Consider the following 24,211-nt stretch of genomic DNA (forward strand, 5'->3'; position numbering starts at 1 on the left):
AGCATGGGTTAAAGCCCAGCTGGACGAGAGGCGCTTGCTGTGTTTGGCAGCAGTGAAGGAAGGAGACAGATGGGAGCAGGGGAGACGGGCCAGGAGAGTAACCAGAGGCCCCACTTCAGTGACACCACAGGGGATTTGGACTTGAACCTTTAGGCTCGGAACCATCCTGGGCCGAGGGGTTAGCCGGGTCCTGGAGCTATGCCCCTGGAGGAGCAGGAGGGAGGGAGGCCTGAAGATGGGGATCTGCATAGAGGCTGCTATCGGGAGAGAGACCAGGAGGGCCTGGAGTGAAGGCCTGGGAGTGAGGATGGGGAAAGAGAGCTGGAGGCTGCCTGGGAGGTGTGCGGTAGTGAGGAAGAGGGAGGGGAGGATGGGAGGGGGAGAGGGAAAAGGAGGGCACCTTGCTTCAATGCGTTAGTAATTTTCTTGAGAGAAAAAATGGCTATGACATTTACAGCATGCAGGGCAGGTATGGCTGCCAAAAGCTTTAACTGTGTGTTTCCCCTAGTTGAGTTCCCATGAGAAGATGGCTTCAGATGAAAACTCAGAATTTTAGAGCAGCTTGCAGAGTCTTTGGGTCTGCGGCTGCACCAAGGGTGGATGTGGGTGTGGTGTGGGGGGTGTCCTGTAGCAGCCTCCCACCCGTACAGAGGCCTCCTTCTGGGGCACACACCACTCCCACCCCACATTTGCAACCAGCTCCAGGCTCCTTCTTGCTGCCAATTTAAGGCCTCACCCTATGGTCAGAAAGGAAAGCCTTGTCCCCAAAAACCATCCTTTTTTCTCCCTCCTTTCCTCGTTTCTGTTTCTGTCTTTTCTCCCTACTCTTCTGTTCTGGAGAGCCTGGAACTCTCTGGCTGCCCAGGGTCTCTGCAGGACTTGTTCCCCTGGTGGTATTATTTCTCCTGCAGCATTAAGGCCCTGAGCTCAGCACAAGCTGGGGGCATGCAGAAAGGGCCCCTGACTCAAGGGGTCAGAGAAAAAGCATTCCCTAGGATGAACAGAGGCAGAAAACCTGGGCTGGGAGCACCAGTGGGCCAAGCCAGAACATTTCCCCAATGCCAACCCCGTTGCTTTGATTTATATCACTTAACCCCTGGGAGTCAAGTTCAAGGTCAAAGAGGACTGGTAGTGGAAAGGCTTTGAGGTGGGAAAGAGCATAATGCATTTGATGAAAGTGGATATTTGGGACAGTACGTGGGCAGTTGCCCCACCTTGATATTTGTACATGCACTTTCTTCTCAGGGAATTCTTGGAATTAGTCCAGACAGCAGACGTCGGTGTGGCCCTGGCCCCCATACTAGCATTGCTCCTTATTGTCAGAGAGTGACAGGTTTGGCAGCCTATGGTGACAGAGGACCAAGCCTAAACTGCATGTGCAAGGATTATCCTGTTTTTCTCTGTGCCTTTTGCTCCAGGGATCTACCAGCAATCCAGCTCTAGTTAGTTCACAGCTATGTTCAGGTTTTCCACATCCTCTTGGGAACTGGATCCTTTCATAATTCTACACAACATTGTGAAATGTTTAGACATTAGGAAACCTAAGGGAGTTGACATACGATTAGGTAATAACAGTGCATTTAAAAACAGTTAATGGATTCCACATTACTTTTCTCTTAGTTAATGTTTAAAATCTTAAAAACCACAGGGTCAGATTACTCTGACTCATCTATAAGTGGTTTCTGATGTTTTAAAATAAAGATTAACTATATCAAAGTGGGAATGAATTAGAGCTGCTGACCCTCAGTGTATCTTCAGCCTGATTTCACCCAGTTTCAAAGTCAAGAGTAAATTTAATTAATGTTTACACAGGCTTTAAACATTATTGACAATAGAGTGGTATATCGTGATAGCCATGGCTCCCCAACAAAGAGTACCCTTGTGTCCTTTACTCCTTTGCAATGTGACTTTGCTGTTCCTTTCTAAATCAAGAGGTGGGACCTATTTCTCCAACTCTTGATTCTGGCCTAGCCTCACAACTTGCTTTGACCAAGAGAATACAGAAGAAATGACAGTGTGCACTCTCTGAGACTCGGCCTTAAGGGGTATTGTAAATTCTATTTTCCGTCTCTTGGAGCACCCAGGGACCACATGGAGAGAGAAGGCCAGCTGACAGCCATAGCAGGACCCCAGACATGTGAGTGAGGCCTGCTTAGACTCCAGCCCTAGGAATTCCACCAGCTGTCTGAACCCAGGGGAGACCAGCAGAAGCTTGAGAAGCAGTACATTGTTGCTTAAAGATTTTAAGGACATGTGTTATGCAGCAAGAGGTAGCTAATACAAATGTTCCTTAAATGGGGACAGAATGGAGTCATTTTTCAATACAAATAGACTTCATTTCTTAAAAACAAACGAGAGTTGTTCCCACTTCCTTCAACAGTAAGGTAGGTTCTCCACCTTTGAAATAAAGAAAGCAGAGTTGATCAAGAAAGTCCATACATTTAGATTTGAATGTCCAAACATAATAATGTTTATAATCATGGGTCTTATTATTCAGACTAAAAGCTAGTTGGGGAGAAAGGAGTTGATAAGTGGGTTCAGAGATTGCCTCTCATTTTGTCCTTACTGGTGTTTTGCTCACTTTCAACTCGAAGGAGTTGGAACCTGCCCTTCTTTGCACTTGGCTTTGAATTAACAAAATTGTGCTCTCCCCTCTGCCCTTCTCTTGCTGATATTTCCTTCACAGCAGCTCCCGCCACACTAGCAGACATTGTGTTCCCACACTGACATCACGACCTTTCTCTCTTGCAGGAATTTAAATTAAAATTTATCTCCCATTATCAGGGTTTCAGGAAGGAACTCTGCTGTGTTATTGAAAAAGAAACACATTATGGCAATACTCTTTTCATGGGATTCTCTTGAAATCAAAGAATTTGATATCAGAATTATTCCTCTCTTCAGCACAATACCAAGCAACAATACGTAGAGAAAAAATGAGCTAAGGAATTGCTGTTTAGACTTCTTGATAATTGCCTGTATATTTTAAATTATTTAAAATTGACATGCTCTAAAATAGACATGTGATTTTGGTGCACAGTTCTGTGGATTTTAACATATATGTGGTTATGCAAATCCATCACCAAAATCAGGATCAAGAACATTTCCAGAAAACTCCCTCCTGTGCCCTTTGGCTGGCCAAACCCTCTTCTCACCCTCAACCCCTGGCAACCACTGGCCTGTTCTTCTTTACTAGAGTGGCATGGAAGATCTTGAGACCCACTTCTTTCTCTCACCCCTCCATGTTTTTGGGCATATGAATGATTTATTCTGTTCTGTATCTGAGCAGTAACCATTAAGGTTTGTTTATTCATTTACTCACTGCAAGATATTTGGGTTGTAGTTGTGCCTCTGTTATGAATAGAGCTGCTGTAAATGTCTCTTCATTTTAATTCATAAAACTTTAATGTTTATTTCAAAACTACTTTATCAGCACATTTATTAAACCACAGTTTATGATGCTTTGATTTTTATTTAAAATGTTTTTTCTAGCAATTTTGGGGGGATTAAATGAGGATTTCCATTGTGTACCACTTTTATTAAATAAATATCTTTTAATTAAATACATACCATGACTTAATACATCCCCACAAATTATGACAAATCAAGGCAAAGCAAAATCAAGTCTATGTAGTGGATATAAAGGCAGTAAAATGGTGGTTTAGAGCAGGGCAATTTTATACATGATCTAAGATGGAGAGCTATAAATACATTTTTTTTTTATTTAAGGCACTTGGGTTGGACCTTAGATACTCTTTAATGTATTGCCAGTCAGAAATGGACTAGGATGGCATAGATTTGTTGACATGAGGATTTTGGCATCCTTGAGGGTAGTTTTGGGGTACAGAAAGAACTATGCTGATGTTTATTTTGGCTTTATATTTTATTTTTCAGTATGTGAACATTACAAATCCTAAATCCTTATTCTTTCAGTTAGTAAACTTAAGGTAATAGATCTCATTTTGCTTTACATATATGTAGCAAATCTGAGGCATCAGTTCTAAGAACTCTTTGGATAATACTTGGTCCCGTTTGCTAACCTAGTTAATTAGCCATCTTCATTTTGTTCTGTTTTGTTTTTAGTCCAAACAAGTATAAAGGTTTTATAATTGGAACACAACTGAAATCAGAATTATCCTATAACAAATCTAAAACCCACAAACGGTGGGAAAAAGATAAATCTCACAAAAAGAAAAACACTACAATGTATTTCTGAATTCAAAGCTAAAGCAATAGCCATGACTCACACTTTTAAAATAATACACTTAAAAATGTTTTTACATATGCATCTTATTTCATCCTTAAGAGAACTCTGTAAAAGCTAAAATACTGCTACTCCAAAGCTGTCAGTTCAAGGGATTCATACTCCTCTTGTGATGAATGCACAGAATGACATCTAACTTCTTTGTCATCCCCTGTGGACCTCTCCAGTTGAGATTACATAATTTTCCATCTTATTAATGAAATATGCTATATTCCTTACTCCACTGGGCCTTTCATGAATGGCTTTCTTATTGCCAAAAGCTCAGATTTTCATCTCTTTGGCTACCTTATTTCTTTTCTTAAGTTTCAGGTGTACAGCTTGATTGTTTGATGTAGGTATACTGTAAAATGATTACCACAATAGGTTTATTTATTAACTCCATCGTTTATATAGACACAATAAAAAGAAAAGAAAAAATATCTCAGGATGAGAATGTTTAGGATTTACTTTTTTATGCATAAGAGGTGCACTTGTAAGGATTTAGTTTGCTAGAACTGAAAGTCAGGAAAAGATCTGGGCCCCAGGAAAGGATAGGAATCAGGACCTGGAATGCGGGATCCTCTCTATTTATCTCTGTGTCTACTTCATTGTTTTTTCTCACTTTAGACGTGCTTCCCTGTGAAGTATGGCCACCGCAGAGCTCCTGCATTATATGTTACTATCCTAGACACATGCAGAAACTAGCAAGTTTTTGTGCACCTCAAAATCAAAGCTTGAATGGTCAGGTGTCCACCCGAGTTTGGTCCACCATGGCCCCGGGGGGCAGGATCTAAACATGGCTGCTGATGTTCATGTCTGTGGATCAGGAGAGGGATTCTCTGAGAAAAGCAGGGGTAACCAATGTCTACTTGTAGCTAGTGCTTCCCAAATCCTAAAAAAAAAGTTCTAAAAACAACAATTCTTTATTTTCACCAATCTACAGGCCAGCTGATCTAGGCTGGACTTGGCTGGGTTCATCCCCTGCTTCAAGGGTTGAACCTGTCTGGGGCTCAGGTTCAGGGGTGGGCAGGTACCTGGGAGTAGCTCTTCTCGTGGTGATGGCAGAAGCACGGGAGTGCAGGCACAGCACCCAGGGAGCTTCAAACCTCTGCTTGACTCATGTGACCTAACATCCTTCTGGCTAAAGCCCAGCCTTGGTGGAGGGGGGGAGGACACTCCTCTTACTGCAGGTAGGCTGCGTGGGGAGGACTTTTGAACGAATAGCTGACCTACCATATAACACAAGACTTTTAGTAAAGGAACCCAGTGATCAAGTTTGGGCTCAAATTCAAGGCTGAGGAATTCTGTTGTCATTCTTGGTTTGCCTCAGAGGAAAAGGAGAACTACTTTTAAGCAAGTGCTCTTCCTTCATGTAATATTCCTGGCAAGTGGGTGCCACATTAGCTTCAAGGAACTCTCTGCCTGAAGGAGACACAGAAAGGAATACCTGGTCTATTTGTGGGCTCCCTCCGCTAAGCCAGGCAACAAAGCAACATTGAAGACATTCTAGACACACAGGAGGAGCAGAACAAATCAGAAACTGATGTCAAGGAGGAAAGCCAATGTGCTTTGCAAAAAGCAGAAGTTCCAGGACTTTTAGTGAAAGTCTTAGAAGGAAGGTGGGGAGGTATAAGGGTGGGGAAGGAGACTCCCCTCAAACTTCCAGCCCAGTGTTTCAAAGAAAACCACCAGGAAACCTCTGTTAGGCACCAAATGACTCTTGGAAGAAAAGGAGGGAGAATTGTGTTTGAGGTCAAATCAAGTGAAGACCTCTGGACTGTGCCTTCAAAACAAGCCCACATGCCCTAGTTTAGACTACTCAAAAGGAATCCTATGTATTAAATTCGAAGTCAATACTAAAATGAATAAATAAATAAAGCATTATTTCAACATCCTATAATAACTTTACTATAATCTATTCTAGATTAAATGAGTATAAAGGAAAAAGAAAATCTCAAAACTTGGAAATAGAAAATGGATGATTCAGTGTTCTGTCCTTTCAATATCATCAGGGGCACAGTCTAACATTCTAGGGGGTGCACCTTCATTCCAGACCATTTAAGATTAATTAAGATAGTTTACAATTCTGCAAGGGAAGTGGATAACATGTACAAAATTGTTATGATGCAAATGATTCTTATCTGATAGCAGTTGAGATTAAGTATGTCTCGTAAAGATGCAAATGATTTGTCTGGCTGCAAAGATAATCAAAAATGTTTTAATTATGAGTTTTATTTCCTTGGAGGTTGTTAACCAGTGTTTTAAAAATCTAACTTAGCAGTCATTTTCCAATGCTTCAGTCTCTCAAAGTGTCTTTTAACCAGTTTAACCATACTGCTGCTTCCCTCATTCATGAGTTGATTAAGTATTTGATACCTAGTTAATTTATGTTCATAGGGAATGCATGGTTTTGCCTTTTTGAAAATTCTACCTTGAAAAGAGATTTGAAAAATACCATCAAAAGCAATATGTGGCCTTATTTGGAGCCTGTTCTCCAACAAACCAGCTATAAAGGTGTTGCTAGGGAAAAGGAGGACATTTATCAGATGATCTAGTATTAGATGATATTAAAGGTAATTTAAATGTCACTAGGTGTGAAAATGACACTGTGGTATGAAGGAAACGCACAGGTATATTTAAGTGTACTTGTTATCTAGTGCTGTTCAACAGGTTGCCCAAACCATAGTATTTCAAATGTAGGTTTTATTATTATTTAATTATGGCAAGGTCCAAAGATCAGGAGGTGACTACCATTGAAAAGATCGTTTGTTGAGCATTCCAAGAGGAGCGAGCGTACCTTGCCTCCGACGGGCCACCTGGAGGAGCACCGGGGATGGCTTTGAGGTGGAGTATGGGGAACGAATGGGAAAGAGATGTTCTCATGGCTTCCATGGGAAGCAACGGGGCAAGGCAGGGAAAGCAGGTTGAGGATAGAATAATCTGAATGACTTCAGTGGGCTTTGGGGTATGGGCGCTGAATTTAGTTGCCTGGGGCGATTAGTGCAGCTCCATAAGGTCCCAGAGTGTGAGGGCCCTGGGTTAAAGACCAATGAAGGAGGTGGTTAGGTTTAAGCTCTGTATTGGTTGGTTTGCATGAGAAAGGTTTGCCCTATCTCTGGGAATCAGCGAGGCCTGGAAGGGATGGTCTCTCCATGGTCAGCAAGGCCCCAGACAGCAAAACAACAGAAACACATGATTAATGCACATAGTGACTTAAACACTTTTTAAAAACAGTATTTCATAAAGTTTCTGAGGGTCAGGAATCTGGGAGTGGCTTAGTCAGGGGGGGTCTGGCTCAGGGTCTCTCAGGAGTTCCACTCAGGATGCTGGCTAGAGCAACGGTCATCTGAAACTTGACTGGGGCTGGAGGGCCTGTGTCTAAGATGGCCCTGGCACACAGCTGTTGGAAAGAAGCTTTGGTTCATTGCTGACTTTGGCCAGCAGCCTCAGTTCTTCACCATGTGGGCATCTTTACAGATCTGACAGAAAGAGAGTGACAGAGAAAGAGCAGAGAGTCACACTTATACAAATAAGTTAATATTAGAAGTGACATGCCATTATTGCTTCTGTGCACTATTGGCCACAGAGTAACTGTGGTGCAGTTGTGGGGGACACACAAACACAGAGCGTGAACACTAGGAGGTGGGGATCAATGTGGGCCAACCTGCAGGCTACCTCAGTCCACTGAAGGTTCAAATCCTCCTCTCCAGATGCAAAACAGAGTCAACTCTTTCCTGAGTTCCCAGAAGTTTCATCCTATTACAGCATCCGCTCAGTGTCCAGAATCTTAGCATCTAAGTCAGGTTCAGGTGTGACTGTGTTTCCTTAAATACAGTTTCCTCCAGTATGGTTCTCCTTGGCAACTTGCCTATCCCCCCACTCCTCACCACCACCCATTCTGTACCACAGACTGGGGGGCTTCTAAACAACAGACACTTATTGCTCACAGTTCCAGAGACTGGGAAGTCCAAGATCAGGGTGCCAGGATGGTCAAGTTCTGGTGGTGACTCTACTCTGCCTGGCTGGGGGCTGCCTTCTTGCTGTGTCCTCACATGGCAGGCAGAGTGAGCTGCTCTCTGGTCTCTCCTCATAATGGCATTAATCCCATCACGAGGACCCCAGCCTCAGGGCCTCATCTAAACCCAGTTATCTCTAAAGACCCCATCTCCAAATACCATCCCCTTGGTGGGAAGGGCTTCAACATATGGATTTTGAAGAGACACAAACATTCAGTCCAAAACATCTTCCCCCACTAAACATGTAATGCAACAGACATAGAGTAACCATTCTAGACACTCCTGCTCAAAACGGGAGAAAATAAGAGGCGTGAAGAAGCAGCTGATTCACACAGATTCGAGACTCCAGCCAGGCAAATTTTGTAAATTCCTGGATTATGTCTCAAGGTTTGGGAATTATACTCCAAGGCTCTGGACTCTGCCTTCTGAACCCTTGGTTCTTCCCTTTTTGTGAAAGGTGTCATGTCTTTGCAGCTGAGTAATGTTTTCTTCATGCCAGTAGAATTTTGAGGGTCCAAAAGCCTCTTTTTATTTTGTAATGTCTCTGTCCCTTTCAGTCTGAACTGGTGATGTTTCTGTACATACGGTTCTTTTTAAAACTTTCTGAATTTTCTGTGACTATCTTTGGGATCCCCTCCATTAGGCTGAGGCAGCACTCATGAATCTCCTCCTTGGGCTTCTGCAGACAGCTGAGGGACACAGTGAAGCTTTCTAGAAACTATCCTTTGGTTGAGAGGGTCTCAGTGTCTTAGTCCATTCCGGCTGTTATAACAAAATATAACAAGCTATGTGGTTTATAAACAACGGACATTTATTTCTCACTGTTCTGGAGGCTGAAAGTCTGAGATCAGGGGGCCAGCATGGATGGCCAGCCGCGTGTGGGCCCTCTTCCAGGCTGCAAACTTCTCTCTGTGTCCTCAGGTGGTGGAAGGGGCAGGGAACCCTGCATAGTATCATTTGTAAGAACCCTAATCCCAGCACAAGGGCTCCACCCTCATGACCTAAGCACCTCCCAAAGCCCCACCTCCTCACACCACCACACTGTGGGGTCAGATGTCCACATATGAATTTGGGAGACACACCTAATTCAGACCATGGCAGTAAGCACATATTTACTCTTTTGACATTAAGTCCCTCTCATTTAACCGAATAGTACTCTGCAGTACCACCTTATCTCTTTCTGAAATCCTAAAAAAATGATATTACGGGCACACCCAAGGATTTGTCTGTGGACCACAGTTTTTCTGGCAGGGCTGTGCATTTCATCTTTGCTTGGAAGCCATTACTTAATTCTAGCATAATTTACTATCTGGAAAAGCTGAGAATTTCAAAACCATCCAGATGTAATGTCTTCCCACTTTTGGTTCTCTCTCTGATACTATAAGCAACTTCGAGAAGAAACCAGCGGCACTTTCAACACTCGGGCACAAAAAATCTCCTTAAACTAGATCAGATCAGGAGTTCATTACATGCATTTGCTTCTGTCCACATAACTGCAGGCAAGAGCATTTCTAAGCACATTGACCTCACTGACCTGCAAACTCTTCCTTGAACTTTTAAAGACCTTGAGTTTTATATTAAGAGCTTCTTCTGGGCGCTTCAGGTGTTTCCTAACACAACAAAGCTCACTGCCCAGTTCCAAAGCCACCCCCACACTATTGGGTTTTGTCACAACAGCAACCGGCTTGCAAGTATCAAATGTGTATTGTCTATTGCTGTGTAACAATGTAGCCCCAAACACAGCAGCTTAAAACAGTAGGAATTATTACCTTGCAGTTTCTGAGGATCAGGGATCTGGGAGCGGTCAGCCAGATGGTCTGGCACATGGTCCCCCAAGAGGTTCCAATCAAGATGTTGCCTGGGGTTGCAGTCATCTGAAATTTGCCTGGACCCGGTGGATCCCTATCCCCAATGGCCCAGACACATGGCTGCAGATTAGGGACTTTCTTTGCCACACGGGCCTCTCTCCATGGTGTCACTCATGACATGGCAACTGACTTGCCCTGGAGAAGGTGATGAGAGAGAGAGAGAGAGAGAGAGAGAGAGAAACATGAGATGGAAGCCGTGGTGTCTTTTGTAACCAAATAGCAGAAGAGCCATGCCATCACTATTTCTGTATTCTGTTGTTCACACAGACCCACCCTGGTATATATAATGTGGGAGGACACTAACCAAAGGTGTGAATTCATAGAGACAAGGAGCATTATACATCATCTTGGAGGCTGACTACTACACATTTCTTTAAGGGCAAAACATCATGTTGTCTGCAATTTACATACTTTAGCAAAAAAAATTAATTGATGAAGCAGATTTAGCAAAATTTAGGCTGTCTGGGGGTGACAACATGGCTTATTGGCTCAAGAATCTTCTAGAAACCAGTGACTTTCTTTTCTATCAGACCCTCTGACCTGTCTTCACCAGCAGCATGTACCTTGATTAGAAAGACTCAGTGCTTTCCCAGCTGGCTACCTACAGCTGCACTTGGGAGGGTGGGGGCTGAGTCAGCAACACCACCCCATAAGTAGTAACAGATGAGCTAAAATATGTTCTCCCTCAGGTATTGTTTTGAGATGTTCTGAAACACACTAGCACTTTTTCTGATTTTGTTCCAACATTTCTGTATCGAAGCAGTTCCACGGAATACTTTTCTTGACCTTGCTTTCAAAGTCAGTGTTAAGCAAGGGGTTTTAGCAAAGTCAGCAGTCTCCTTTAACTTTGCCTTTGCCCCGTTTGTTAATTCAGCTTGGGCTCATTCAGTCCCTGGAACTGAGTTCCTTCTTTCATGAAGAAAAATAAAACAACTTTGGAGGGATAACCAGCTGTGACTGCTGAGTTATCAGCTTCAATTTATTAAAGAACTCCATGAAATCCAAGTGCTCATGTACCCTAAGGGTTTCTAGAAGAATGTAACTTTTAATTGTTTTTGTTAGAACCTGGGTTAAATATTAACTTGTGTGATGAATCTTCTAGAGGACTTTGGAACTAAACTTGGTGAAGCTGAGAACTGCCATTTTGGGTGTTGCAAGCAGTTTGTACATGTTAGCATAGAAATAAGAATTTATGTTTAGGCTGCTCATCAATTTGTTCTGGCTAATAACACTTTGGGGGCATCTTTTAATTATTCAGATGTTAAAAAGAAACACCTTCCCATTACTTTGGAGAAGTCCTAAGGCCATAAAATTATTTGACTGCAGCTGTTTCAGAGGGGGACATGAAGGGATCTGTTTGATGGTAAATCAGTTACTCTAGTAGGGTAACACCTTTGCCTCTGGGAGGACTGAAGAGTACCTGCCATGGAACGATGGTTTGGTAATGTGCCCACTTGGCTAGGCCCAGCTATTTTCCCAGAATTCCCTTTTCTTGTATGTTTCCAGTTTGAACAAGCTACAGGAGGTATTCTATTTTGAGAGTCACACCTGCCTTCCTCCAGCGGGACCTTTCTTGCTGAATCTATCTGTAATGTAAAATCATGGAAGGTTGATACAGACTTGGTCTGTACAGATTATCTAGTTCAACTGGGTCTTCAAGATTAGAAGATCCATCTGGGGATCTTTTTCAAATATAAGTTCCCAGTGATTATGGTTCAGTAGGTCTGAGCCCAGGACATCTGAATTTTACAAGTTCCTCAGTGGTTTTGATGCAGCCAAGTGGGTTTGCTTGTCACTGTGATTCTGATCTAGAGGCTTTACGAGTGTGGTCCTTGGACCAGAGGAGCATCGGCATCATTACATGAAATTTTGTGGGACATGCAAATTCCTAGCATCCACCCTGAACCTCCTAACTCAGAGGCTCTGTGGTGGGAGGCCGGAACTCTGTGGTTTAACAAGCCTTCACGGGATTCTGATGCATGCTAAAGTTTGAGAACCAAATCTAGTCAAATCCCTCATTTTATACTTAAGGAAATTGAATCCATATAAAAGGGACATGTCTTTGGGTTAACAAAAACTGATGGGAATGGTTGGCATCCACTCATCAAGCTCTGGTGTTTTAAGGGGAGAATACCCACAGCTTCTGTCTTGAGAAACCTCAAGTTACTGCATTTGTGAAAACAAGGTTTTTATCAACCAGAACGATATGATCCAGTGACCCTGTTTATAGTACAAAATGCCAAGGGAATGATTTTTTAGGAATACAGATAAGGTGCTATCAAAAGAGTAGTAGCACTCCAGCAAGCTTTGTGGATAAGAATTCTAAAAGCTGGACAGGATTTGCATAAATGGAAAGAGAGAGAGTGGCCATCTCTCCAAAGTGGAAAAATCACAGAAAGGAAGGGGCACGGCAAGGAAGATTCCAGCCTGGCTCAAGTGGAAGGTGCACGTTAAGAGAATGAGTAGACTGTAGAAGGGAGCAGTTAGATTTAGGAAAATAGGTGGGGACACGGTAGGAATAAACCGTATTTGAATGCTATTACCAAGTTGTATATGGCTGTCTCATAAACTGAGTCCATAGCACACTTTGCCAATTGAGACTGATCAGGACACAGATTTTTTTTTATTATTATCACTTTTAAGTACATGCATAAATTTAACACTGAGCTAGGAAATTGCAGCAAGGCCCAGAGTCTTGAGAATATGACGTTCCTCATATTAATAACAGTGTTATTAGATAAAAGGGTAGTATAGATGCTTGGGGAGCTAAACTTAGCAAATAGAGAAAAATGATGTGCAATTAGTGGTATCCAGTCATTTCATGTAAATGGTATTTCAAGATGCTGGAAGATGCTTAAAACGTCTTATAGAAATAATTTTGTGTTTCAACGGAAAACCATGCTTGTCTAGAGGACACCCTCCAGCCGATCTGATTCTTGACTTGGAGCTATTTTACAGTTCTCTAAGTTGTAGGTAAATGTAGACGCGTGAATTCTATCCTGAGGTTTGATTGACCTTCCCAATTCTGTGGAAAAAAGCCAGTTTGCTTCCATCTGCTTGAGAACCAAATCCATTCAAATCCCTCATTTTATAGTTAAGGAAACTGTAGTTATAGTTTTACAGTTAAGGAAATTTTATACTTAAGGAAATCCTTCAACACCCCTTCCTCCATGTAAATGCATGCTTTGACTTTTCTTTCAAACCGGGTTTAACATCCGCCTGGTTTCCTCATTAATTAGTGAGTAGCATAAAATCTTTAACACATGTCATATTTATTTAGTTAGTTATCTATCTATCTATTTATTTATTTATTTTCGTATCATTAATCTACAATTACATGAGCAACATTGTGGTTACTAGATTCCCCCCATTATCAATTCCCCACCACATACCCCATTACAGTCACTGTCCATCAGCCTAGTAAAATGCTTTAGAGTCACTACTTGTCTTCTCTGTGCTATACTGCCTTCCCCGTGCCCCATCCCCCAACATTAGGTGTAACACATGTCATTTTTAAATATGTGTGAGCATCTTGACTTTAGCTTAGTCTGAAAATTACCCTTTAACAACTGGAATAAGTCTCTCTCCTCTTTTTATCTTACTGATTTGCCATCTCTGAAGTAAAGATGGCTAAGGAAAAGGTCCTCCACGATCTGAATTCACACTCACAGCATAGTTTTCCAATTAGAAGCATCTAAAGTAATAAGGTTCCATCTCTGCGGTCATGAGTGTTTTCGTTCAGTTTGTGTGGCGTCAGGAAGCTGCTGGTCGTTTCGCTACTGTCTCTTATTTTCCCGATTCACCTTTCTTCCTGCTTTCTTTCTGTAGCCAGCTGAAGTGGTTATCACAACCTTAGTGGGATGATCAGACCAAAGATGGGGTGGGAGCAGGGCAAAGGGAGGGCAAGTATGAAACTGCAGTGACTTAGATTTTAAAATAGCCTAATTATGATTGACAGCGAGGAAGTTACTTACAGGTCTAGGGAGCCAAGCACAAATGTAAATTTGACTGGCTGGCGTCTTCCTCTTCCCAGCCTCCCTCCTGCTCCCTTCTGACCCCCATCTCCCCTTCCCCGCCTCCCCTCCTGCAGGCCCCCTGCTCCCTTTCTACCCCCCCAGATCCCCTCTTTTCCCCCGGCCTCCTCCCTCCCCTCCCCTCTCTCCCCACTGTCCTCTCCCTCCCCTCCTCCTCCTCCTCCTTTCCCCCACTCCCTCCGCTCCAGCCTTCCAGTGAGCCGGGCACGCCGGGCACTGCCACTGGCCGCCGGGGTCCCACCGCGCTCCGTCACAGCGTCCACTTCCGTCCGGGAGGCAGTGCCTCCGCTCGGCCCGCCCCCGACTGTCTCCCGGGCCGCCGGCCGCCTCTCGGGTGGAAGCGGTGTCCAGGCGGCCGGACCAGGTACGTGCGCTTCCCGGCGCGCTCAGCTCTAGCTGTCGCGCGTTTACGGGGCCAGGGGCCTTTGCCGTGCGCCCGGGTAGTGAGCCCATCCGAGTGCATTTTGGAGACCTGACTTTTACCAAAGCAGCACATTGTCCTTGCAGAAGAGCAACCCGCTGACCCACTTGGGAATGTTTTCCTGCTTTGCTTAGCCTACCTTTTAAAAACAGTTGAAATCATACCGTGTACAAATTTGTATTCGCTTTTTTCCGTGGAACAGTATGTCTCGAATCTTTCCCCCATGACGTTAAGTACTCTTTGTAACTCTTTTCCTACAGGTGGTCATGTTGCTTGTGTAGTTTTTGCTGATATAAAACTATGAGGAAAATTATCATATTCACATCAAAATCTTTATCCACATTTGGCATTGTTACCTTAGGATGGCTGTTAAGCGAGGAGGTGCTGGGTCCTGGAAGCCCGGTGCGTGTTGCCAAGGAAGACCGCCCAGTTCAAAGCCACAGCCTGTGGCTCCCAGCATAGGCCCTCCCAGGCCTTGCTAGCTCTGGGTGCTGCAATTAAGGTTTACTTGCTGATGGAAAAGGCCACCTGTTGTTTTCAAGGCCCACTTAAAATAAGGTGCTCAGAAGTGAGGCCTGCGGGTAAATGGGGAAATATTATCCAGGCCTCAGAACAGCAGGACTAAAGGCCAAAGTAAGCTGCCTTCTGGCCAACATGCACTGACCATGCCTAGCTTTCTGATGAATGCTGGATAGGCCGCAAACCCTAAGGAAAATGCGCATGATTGCCGAAAAATAAATATTTGGAGTTGCTGACATTCACAGAATCATTGATGGAGAAGCAGGGCCCTGCTTTCCCAGCTGTGAGATTGAAAACCAGTTGCACCAAGTTCCGGCACTGTTTACCCAGTGAAGGAAGGGCACCGCGCCTGCCACTAGCCACAGTCCCTATCATCTTTGAATGTTGCCTTCATTGCCTGTGCAGTTTCCATTTCTAAATCTTCGAAGCTTCCAGCAATTTATTCTGAGACTTCTGTGCTTGTTGTAGTTCCAGCTATGGAAATCACTTTGCTCTCAAAAAGTCTATTTCCTGTATCTCTCTTGGAGAACTTCATTTTGCACTAGGAAGTCTGACTTCTGAGTTATTTAAATCCTTCAGAGGTATGAAAACCGGAAAACCACTCTTGTCAGGCCATACTTTACCACCCATTTCTCGCTTTTCTGAGTTCCAGGGAGAAAAAGGGAATGTCGTTCAGTTACACCCTTAAAAGACAATATTCAAATAAGGTAAAATTATGACTCTCATATAGGTATAAAGATGAGCATGTGTTAAAAGATTTTACTTTCCTCATTAAAGAGGGAACCAGGCAGATGTTATAACTGGTTCAAAAGAAAAGTCAAGAAGCTCAAATTTATATGGAGTAAAGGAATGCCTTGGAAAGGTACACTTTAGGAGAGGAGGGAGGGACGGGCAGCCCCCGGGGATTTGCACATCAGACAGCTGCCAGTGATTTCCAAGGGTCTTGACTTGTAATTTTGTGGTGCTACTTGTGTGAACAGAGCCGCAGGGTGTTAAAAAATTATTCATTCATGACACTGGTAAAGAACAGGCAGGCTGACCTTACTCAGGGAATGCCGTTCAGCTACACCGTATTACACATATTCAGTTACATGACCTTAGTCAGGACCACAGGAGGAGGTGTAGCGACCACCTCAGGGGGGTTTACGGTGAGGGAGAGATGGGGCTCAACTCCAGATACAACGAAGAAAAGTGGGAATTTATAGCCAAGGAGTAGAGGGAGGGGTCAGTGGATGGAAAATTGGTAAGAGAAAAGATCCTGGGTAAGGGGAGTTCTGGCTAAGGGACCTAACAAGGCTCTTGCAGAAGGCCAGCCAGAATGGGTAGGCACCACCTGGGGCATGGTGAGGAAGACTCAGATTAGGCTCAGGGATTCTACTAAACCGATTTAGGATAGGATTCTTACTAAAGCTGGACAATGCGGAGATGAACCCAGAAGTTCCAAAGTCAGGGTCTCATTGAGAAGAGACTCCCGAGGAGCTTGGTCAAGGAGAGAATCTTTTTCAAGAGGCGGCAGAAGTCACTCTGCTGGGAAGTGGGCCTGGAGGTCATTCACACATACATGGCATCTTGCATGAATGTTATGGGGGAATTGTGTGCCCCTAGCCAGTGTGGCATTGCCAAAGAGCGTGCTAGCCAGGGCCTCTGCAGGGGTGTGTCCCGGTCATCTTTGGCACCATGAAGAGGGCCCTGACTTCCAGAGGCTTTGCCACTGGGGACCACAGATCTGGTCTCCAGTTAGCCAGCATATGTTGCTAAGCCCACCTTCCATGATACAGAAAAGTCCTTCTTGACACATTTCATGAGGGCCCCACTGGACATGTCAGACCAAAGCCCCATCCCTGAGTAGGAAATTGAAACCATATCACACAGTGAATGACGCCCTCATGGCATGCACAAGCAACTGTTTCAGTGGGAAGGTGGGAGAGTACCCGTGGCCCGCCACACACTGGGCTGTCTGATTCCAGCCCTGGTCCTTGTAGTGAGCAATTTTGCAACTCTAAGTCTTGGGAACTGATAGGTGTGTAAATTCCACCCTGTCTGGTAAAGAGTTAACCGGCTCTGCCCCTCCTGTGGAAAAACCAGTTTTATCTCCATTTGCAATCTCAACATGCCTTTACTCCATATACATTTGTGCTCTTTTGGTTTTTCCTTTTAACCATTTGTAACATTGGCCTCATTGCCTCCTGTTGTATGAGTAAAATAAAATCCTTAATGTGTTCATTTTATATCTGTATGAGAGTTATGGTTTTACTTTTTTTCTGAAAAGTATATTTTGGCAAATGTGTCATGGCGAGGAGGGGAGCCAAATCCTGAAAAGTATATACAGAAATGTATGAAGAGTACAGTGGGTAGAACTTTGAGGATTGTTCCCCAATGCTCTTTCCCGAGGGGCCACGAGGGGGCGCAGTTGGGAGAAAAGGTCTGCCTGCCCACGGTGGTCGGGTCCCAGGACACACACTTCGCTGCGCCACAGCAAGGGCCTGGCAGGAGTCCGGTGGCGCACAGGAGGCACACCCAAGCCTCCCCTGGCCACGGCTCTTTTTGCAGGCGCTGCAGGAGAAAACTTTGCAGCACACTCCAGACAGTGGCTTTCCTGGTTGTAAACACTCCTTTTGGAAAGTGGGTATCAATTGAAGATATAGTAAAAAGGTTCAGATGCAAGGCTGCTTTGGAATGGCCAGGATTTTCTGGGATCTCTGCATCCTCATAGGACACAGCCCACATATGCAATCAACCCAAGGAACTGATTCTCAACAAACAGTGCAGTGGGACATAAAATTTATTCCTATTGGTACTGGATTGTTCTGACTTCTCTCACTAAGGTAGCTTATGAAAGCAAAACCATGAAAACAGGCTCAAATCTTCTTTGAGCAAATGACTAGCTCTTACTGTGTCTTATCTGAAAATTCAGTTCTTTTGTTTCTACTTAGGAACATTTAGAATATCCTGGAAAGTACAGGAAGTAATATAGTAGTCCCCATATTCACATGACCCAGATTAAAAAGATGTTAACCTTTTGTCCTCTGTACTTGAATTAAAATTTTTGTGGGAAATAAAATACAATACATCCAATTAAAGCCACTGATCTCCATCCCTTTTCTTCACCAGAAACCACTGTCTGATCATGGTGTGTTTTATCCCCATGAGTTATACTTTACAGCAGACTTATTAATAAAATATGCCTTATTTTGGGGCTTAAGCACTTACTTAGCATCAAAAAGCCATTGTCTTTTTATATAGCAATATGTTTTTGAGATTTATCATATTGATAAATATACCTTAGTGTGTTCACTGAACTGCTGTGCAGTTTTTCTGTTTTTAATGTATTCCTTTCCTAGGGCTTCTGTAACAGATTACGATGAACTAGATGACTGAAAACAACACAGATTTCTTTCACAGTTCTAGAGGCCAGAATTCTGAAATGAAGGTGTCCACAGGGCCCTGCTCTCTCTGAAACCCCCAAAGGGAAATACTTCCTTGCCTCTCTGCTGGCTGCTGGTAGCGGCTGGCATTCCTTGGTCTTCCTTGGCTTGTAGATGCCTCACTCATCTCTGCCTGTGTCTTCACATTTATATGAATTTCAGATTTATATGAATTCTTCCTATATCTCATCTAGATACTAAATCCTCTATCCAAGTTACACTCTCCTATAAGGATACTAGTCATTGGATTAGTACCCCCCTTAACCAGGAGGACCTCACTTTAACTTGATTATCTCTTCAAATAAGAGCACATTCACACATTCTGGGAACATATCTTTTCAGGGACACAGTTTAACCCATAACAATGAATAATCACAATTTATCCCAAACTCCTCCTAATGGTCAATCAGATTGCTTCTAATTGTTGCCATCACATCTGTGCCTCCAAGAACATCCCTCCGAACCCACTGCATTTGTGCACATGCACACACACATACACAAGTGTAAATTCCTCTAGGTGTAAATACACCCAGCCGTGGGATTTTTGGGCTGCCAGAAGTCTTCATCTTTGACCTTGCTAGACCTTGCCAGATGCTTTCTGGGAATTTGTAACCATTCCCATTCCTTACCCCTTCCCTGCGTAGACACCCCTCTTGGTGTTAACAGACACTTTGCCAATCTGCAAGATGCAAAATGGCATCTCCTTGATGTTCTTCATATAATTTCCTTAAGTACCGGTGAGGATAAGTATCCTTCCATGTGTTTATGGGCCATTCAGTGTACACTTTTGTGAATTGCCTATTTATGTCTTTGGAACATTTTTTCTATTGGGTTTGCTTTTTCCTTGTAGATTTTTATGAATTCTTCCTATGTTTTATCTAGATACTAAATCCTCTGCTTTGAGAATAATATGTTCTCTAGTCTCTATCTTGTTTTTTTACTTTATGGAGGCTTTTGTCTTACAGTGTTTAAAATTTTGATGAAAGTGTAAAAGCTTTTTGTTGTGGAGAATCTCAAGCATATATAAAAGTAGACAGTCTAGTACAAAGGACGCTCCTGAACTCACCATCCAGTTCAACCCTGTAAAACATGGGCTCTCGCCTCACCTCTGCCACCCACGGGGCTGCTTTGAAGCAGATCCCAGACATCTGGTCATTGTATCTGTTACGGACATCAGTATGTGGCTGTAAAAGATAAGGACTCAAAATTAAAAAAAAAAAACATCTCTGCAATACCTTTATCTCCTTCTCCCCCACAGTGAGCAGTAATTCTCAATATCACCCAATATCCAGTTAGGTCAGTTCCCCTAGCTGCCTTATAAGTGTTCTTTACAATTGGCTCCTGATGTGGATGGATGTGTATCCCCCACATTCATATGTGGAAGCCCCCAAGGGGATGGTATTGGGGGTGGGGCCTTTGGGAGGGGGTTTGGTTTAGATGAGGGCATGAAGGTGCAGCCCCATTTAGGATTTGTGCCTTGTAAGCAGAGGAGGGGAGCTTGTTCCTCTCTCTTTCTCTGTGCGGAGTGAGGGCGCTGTGAGAAGACGGCATCTGCGTGCGAGTGGGAACTTGTCCTCACTGGACCCAGAACCACCCTGGGCCCCGATCCAGGACTTCCCGTCTCCTAGAAGGAAGGTCTGTTGTCTGAGCCCCCCGGCCTGTGGTGTCTTCTTATGGACACCTGAGCAGACTAATGCATAAGTAATGAAATGAACTTTATTAACCCCTTCCTTTATGGTGTATGTTTTGGGGTCCAATGTGAGAAATTCTGCCTCACCCCAAGGTTCGGGAAAAAGTTATTATCTCTTTTCTTGTAACAGCTAAGTTTTGCTTTTCGTACATAGGTTTCTAACCTGCCAGGGTCACTGTGTGGGTAGGTAGGGGTCCACTGATCTGCCTTCTCCCCTGCGTCACACAGCATCGCACCTAAAGCCCCCTTATTGGTCAGTGTGTGCTCCATGGACCTCCTTGCCCTCCCGTGTTGTGGTTAGCTCTGTTCTGACTGCATCTCTCCCAGCTCCAAACCTGTGCCCTGCGGCTGGGCCTGGCAGGAGAGACCTGGCTTCACTGACCATGTCTGTTTTCCAGGCCTGCACCTACCCATGCCTCCATGCTCACACCTCCCCTGCTCTCACCCTGAGCTGTTGACTCTCCTTCTCAGTTCTCTGAGCAAACAGATGCAAATAGGGAGCACACACAGCCTCCTGCCCGACATTACCCATGACCTGTGTCTGTGTACACACCCTCTGCCTCCCTCCTGGGGCCAGGGGGTCCCGGCCATGGTCCCGCAGAAGGTGGCCTCCTCCACCTTGCTGGCCCATCCCCTCACCTAACCAGAGCCAGTCCCCCCTGGCCTCCCACTTTGCCCCATCATTTTGGTTTGGTTTTGCTTTGTTTTCTTCTCTCTGGTATCATTCACATCCATGTCCAAATTTGCTGAAAATTTCTTCCATTACAAAATAAAAAGACTTGCTGCCATACCTTCCCTCCATCTTCTTACCACAGTGAAGTCTTTAGTGTTGAAGGACCCCAGGGCTCAATCTTCTAGATTTTTCTTTGTCTATCATTCCTTTAATGATGCCACTGACTCTCAAGGTTTTAAATGCTGTGTACAGCCAATTCTCATTATTCATCGTGGTTATGTTCCATAAAGTCATGTGAACACTGAGCTAATGAATTCTGAACCATTGCTCCTAGGGGAAATACAGTTAGGTTCCTGCAAGCCTGTCATCACATTTCTGTCTACTGATCATCAACACATAACCTTGTTTTATGTGTGTTTCTATTTAAAGACACCTTATTTAATATACAGTTGATTTATTAGCATTGAACTCATGGCTGGCAACTCTCTAACTCATGCCTGAACTAAGCTTGTCTAATGCACATGTTTTCTCTGTAAGGCATGTCTCAGCCTTCTTGCACTTAGAAACACCACATAGCACTTCAGCACTGTGCCCGGGGGCCATTTCTAAACAATGAAGTCACCAACAAAAAGCAGAAAAGTGCAGAAGATGTGGCATTAAATAGGCTGCTTGTCCACAGTATGAGAGCTGACCTGAGAGGGCCGTGTCACCTGGTTCAGCCTTGGCTGGGACTGTGCATGCTGGTGACTCAGACTTACCACAGCTCCACACAGGTCCGTGGAAGATGACCAAAGTCTGCACACATTACTTTTAGAGTTACAAATAAACTTAGCGCATAGGCAAATTCATAAATATGGAATATGCAAAGAATGAGGTTTGACTTTATGTGCTGATCACCCAAGTTTATAGCTTTAGCTTGGACCCTGCCCTGAACTTCTGTCTTGGTTATCTAGCTGTCCATTCAGCTTCTCTAACAGACACTTCAAACTAAAATGCTCCCTCTGTAAGGCCTGATCTCTTCACACCTGCTCTTCCTGCAGCCTCCTCCTTCTCATTAAAGACACTGTGCTTTTCCAGTTGCTCTGGCAAAAAACCTATGCATCACTGACTCCTCTTTTTACCATCTGCCAGCAAAAACAAATTTCACCTTTCCCTGTGAAATATATCCAGACCCTGGTGACCATTCTCACCCTTTTCACCATTATCACCTGGGGGAAGCTACACTGTCTCTTGCCTGGGCTATTGTAGTAGCTACCAACTGGACTTTCATTTCTTCCTTTGTCCCTTGACGATCCTTTCTTAAAACAGCACTTTCAATGGTGCTTTTAAATCAAGTCAAATAAGGCCACTCCTCTTCTCCAAACCTTCCAACAAACCGAGAAGCCAAAATCTTGCAGTAACTTGCTCACATTATCCTCCACTGATCTCTCCCCCTTGCTCCTTCTGTTCCAACCACATGGGTCTCCTTGCTATTCCTCAGAAATTCAAGGAAAGTGAACACAGGTGTACTGGTCATCTAGATGCAACAGCTACTTGAAATTTGCCATAACTGCTTTATGTATATATATGTGTCTGTGCACATGTGTTTTACGAACAACCAGAGGGTGAATTGCAGCTACTGATACTTCATCCTTACCACTTGAACACACACCTTCTAAAAATAAGAACATTCTCCTACATAACCACTATGTTCACACCTTAGAAAATTAATAATTCATGATATCAACTATCATTCATGTTCACTTCCCCAGTTGTCTCTGATAGCTCTTCATTCTGAGTCAGAATCTTGTCAGGATCACAGTGTGTTTGGTTTTATTTCTCTTTAGTTTCTTCTGATCTAGAGCAATCTGACCACTCTTTTTCTGTTCCAGTGATTTTTGAAGTTGGATGTAGAAAAGACAGGGAAATATTCCCTCTCTTTTACACTGCATATTTGTTAGTTTTTTCTGTTACCAAATTTATTAGCAAAGCTGTTCATACTAATGTTTTTTGATTTTTAAGGAGGACTTCTTTACTTATGTCTCCTTTTTCATTCCACATAGTGTTTCATTGTGGTTGTTGTGTGTGTGTTTATTGTTCTTTCCTTTTTATTGATCAGTTTTGCTGAAGATATGCCTACTACTCTGTAACTCTTCAAATATCTGATTTTTATCTTTTTCTATTTTCTCTGTTGATTATTTCCATCTCATTATTGTCTCCTTTTGGGTTTATTCAATTTCCCCCCCTTCTTGAATTGGATTATTTAGCTTATTTTCATTCTTTCCTCTTGTCCAATATACACAGTTGAAGAGGATCAGAATACGCCATCACAAATATGACACTTTGGTGTATTGTTTGGTGTATTGATTATTTTGAGCTGAAGGCAATTGGGAAACAGCAGACACAAGAAGAGCATTTTGCCCTTCCCCTTCTACTTAAAGCCTAGGCATGAAGTCACATCTCCCTTCCCCCTCCTGGATGGAGAGAGCAACCCTTATCACCAGAGATGGAGAGAGCATTAGATGAGTCTGTGCAAAGGAACCTTACTAAAATAACCTTTATCTTTCATCAGTTCTGCTCATGTTTCCTAGTCACTTCACCACAGTTTATCACCCTTTGTTAAAATGGTATGTATATAAGCCCTGAGTCTAACCATTTCTTTGGTTATGACTTCTTTTCTGTGAATTCCCAGGATACTTCAATTAAAAATATTAATAACATTTATATGCCTTTTCTCCTGTTAATCTGTCTTTTGTCAATTACATTCACAGGCTCCCAGACACTGAATCTAAGAGAACAGAGGTGAGACAACATCTAGGCTATCAGTATTTCTCTGCATGCCACTGTATTGTTTTAACTTTTGTTCTGTTGTTTTCATTGTAATTCAGTTCTAACCCTTTTTGAGTTTTTATTATAATTTCTTCATTTTACTAATATAACATGTTTTATATAAAATCTTTATTGAGTTCCTTTTGTGGGGTAATATGTGGGCAGTTTTAGTAACTGTTCACATCTGCTTGAAAAGACTGTATGTTCTTGAATTACTAATGAAGAGATTTATATCTTTGGGTTTAGTGATCCCAGTTCCTCTTTTCTGACAGAAATTTTTTCAATTAAAAAGAAAAAATTCCATTGGAAAATTTGTGTCAAATAGTGAATTTAATCTATTTGTATTTATGTGGATTTATTCCAGCCATGTTATTTCTTGCTTTATAGTTGATGGGTTTTCAATTTTCTTTTTCTTTTCCTTTCCTGCTTTCTGTTTGTTTGGTCAAGCTTGTTTAGGTCCCTTGCTCATTTCCACTCCCAGTTCTTTCTCCTGATTCTTGTTTTGAGTCTCTTCCTC

The 24,211-nt window shown here is 43.2% G+C and overlaps 1 protein-coding gene and 1 long non-coding RNA gene across 6 annotated transcripts in view; one reads left to right on the forward strand and one right to left on the reverse strand.

Moving 5' to 3' along the window:
* Positions 1–1,843: 1,843 nt before the first annotated feature.
* Positions 1,844–17,110, reverse strand: LOC118918162 (uncharacterized). Of its 4 annotated transcripts, XR_008995463.1 has the most exons (6): positions 14,936–17,110; positions 13,794–13,975; positions 10,026–10,259; positions 5,275–7,719; positions 4,961–5,132; positions 1,844–2,397 (listed from the first exon to the last, which is right to left on the reverse strand). It is a non-coding gene; the product is annotated as an uncharacterized LOC118918162 (long non-coding RNA). The 4 variants fall into 4 exon arrangements; XR_005027025.2 differs by lacking the exon at positions 13,794–13,975; XR_008995466.1 differs by lacking the exons at positions 4,961–5,132; positions 13,794–13,975.
* CMBL (carboxymethylenebutenolidase homolog) overlaps positions 14,282–24,211 on the forward strand; it is a 30,005-nt gene continuing 20,075 nt past the window's right edge. The window contains exons 1-2 of one of the 2 annotated variants that reach the window (XM_057496428.1): positions 14,282–14,522; positions 23,637–23,667. The gene's annotated coding sequence lies outside the window, so the exon portion shown is untranslated. The remainder of the gene's footprint in view (positions 14,523–23,636; positions 23,668–24,211) is intronic. The other variant, XM_036896693.2, reaches the window with a different exon arrangement.

The sequence above is a fragment of the Manis pentadactyla genome, chromosome 2 (genome assembly GCF_030020395.1).
Source record: "Manis pentadactyla isolate mManPen7 chromosome 2, mManPen7.hap1, whole genome shotgun sequence".
Lineage (NCBI taxonomy): Eukaryota > Metazoa > Chordata > Mammalia > Pholidota > Manidae > Manis > Manis pentadactyla.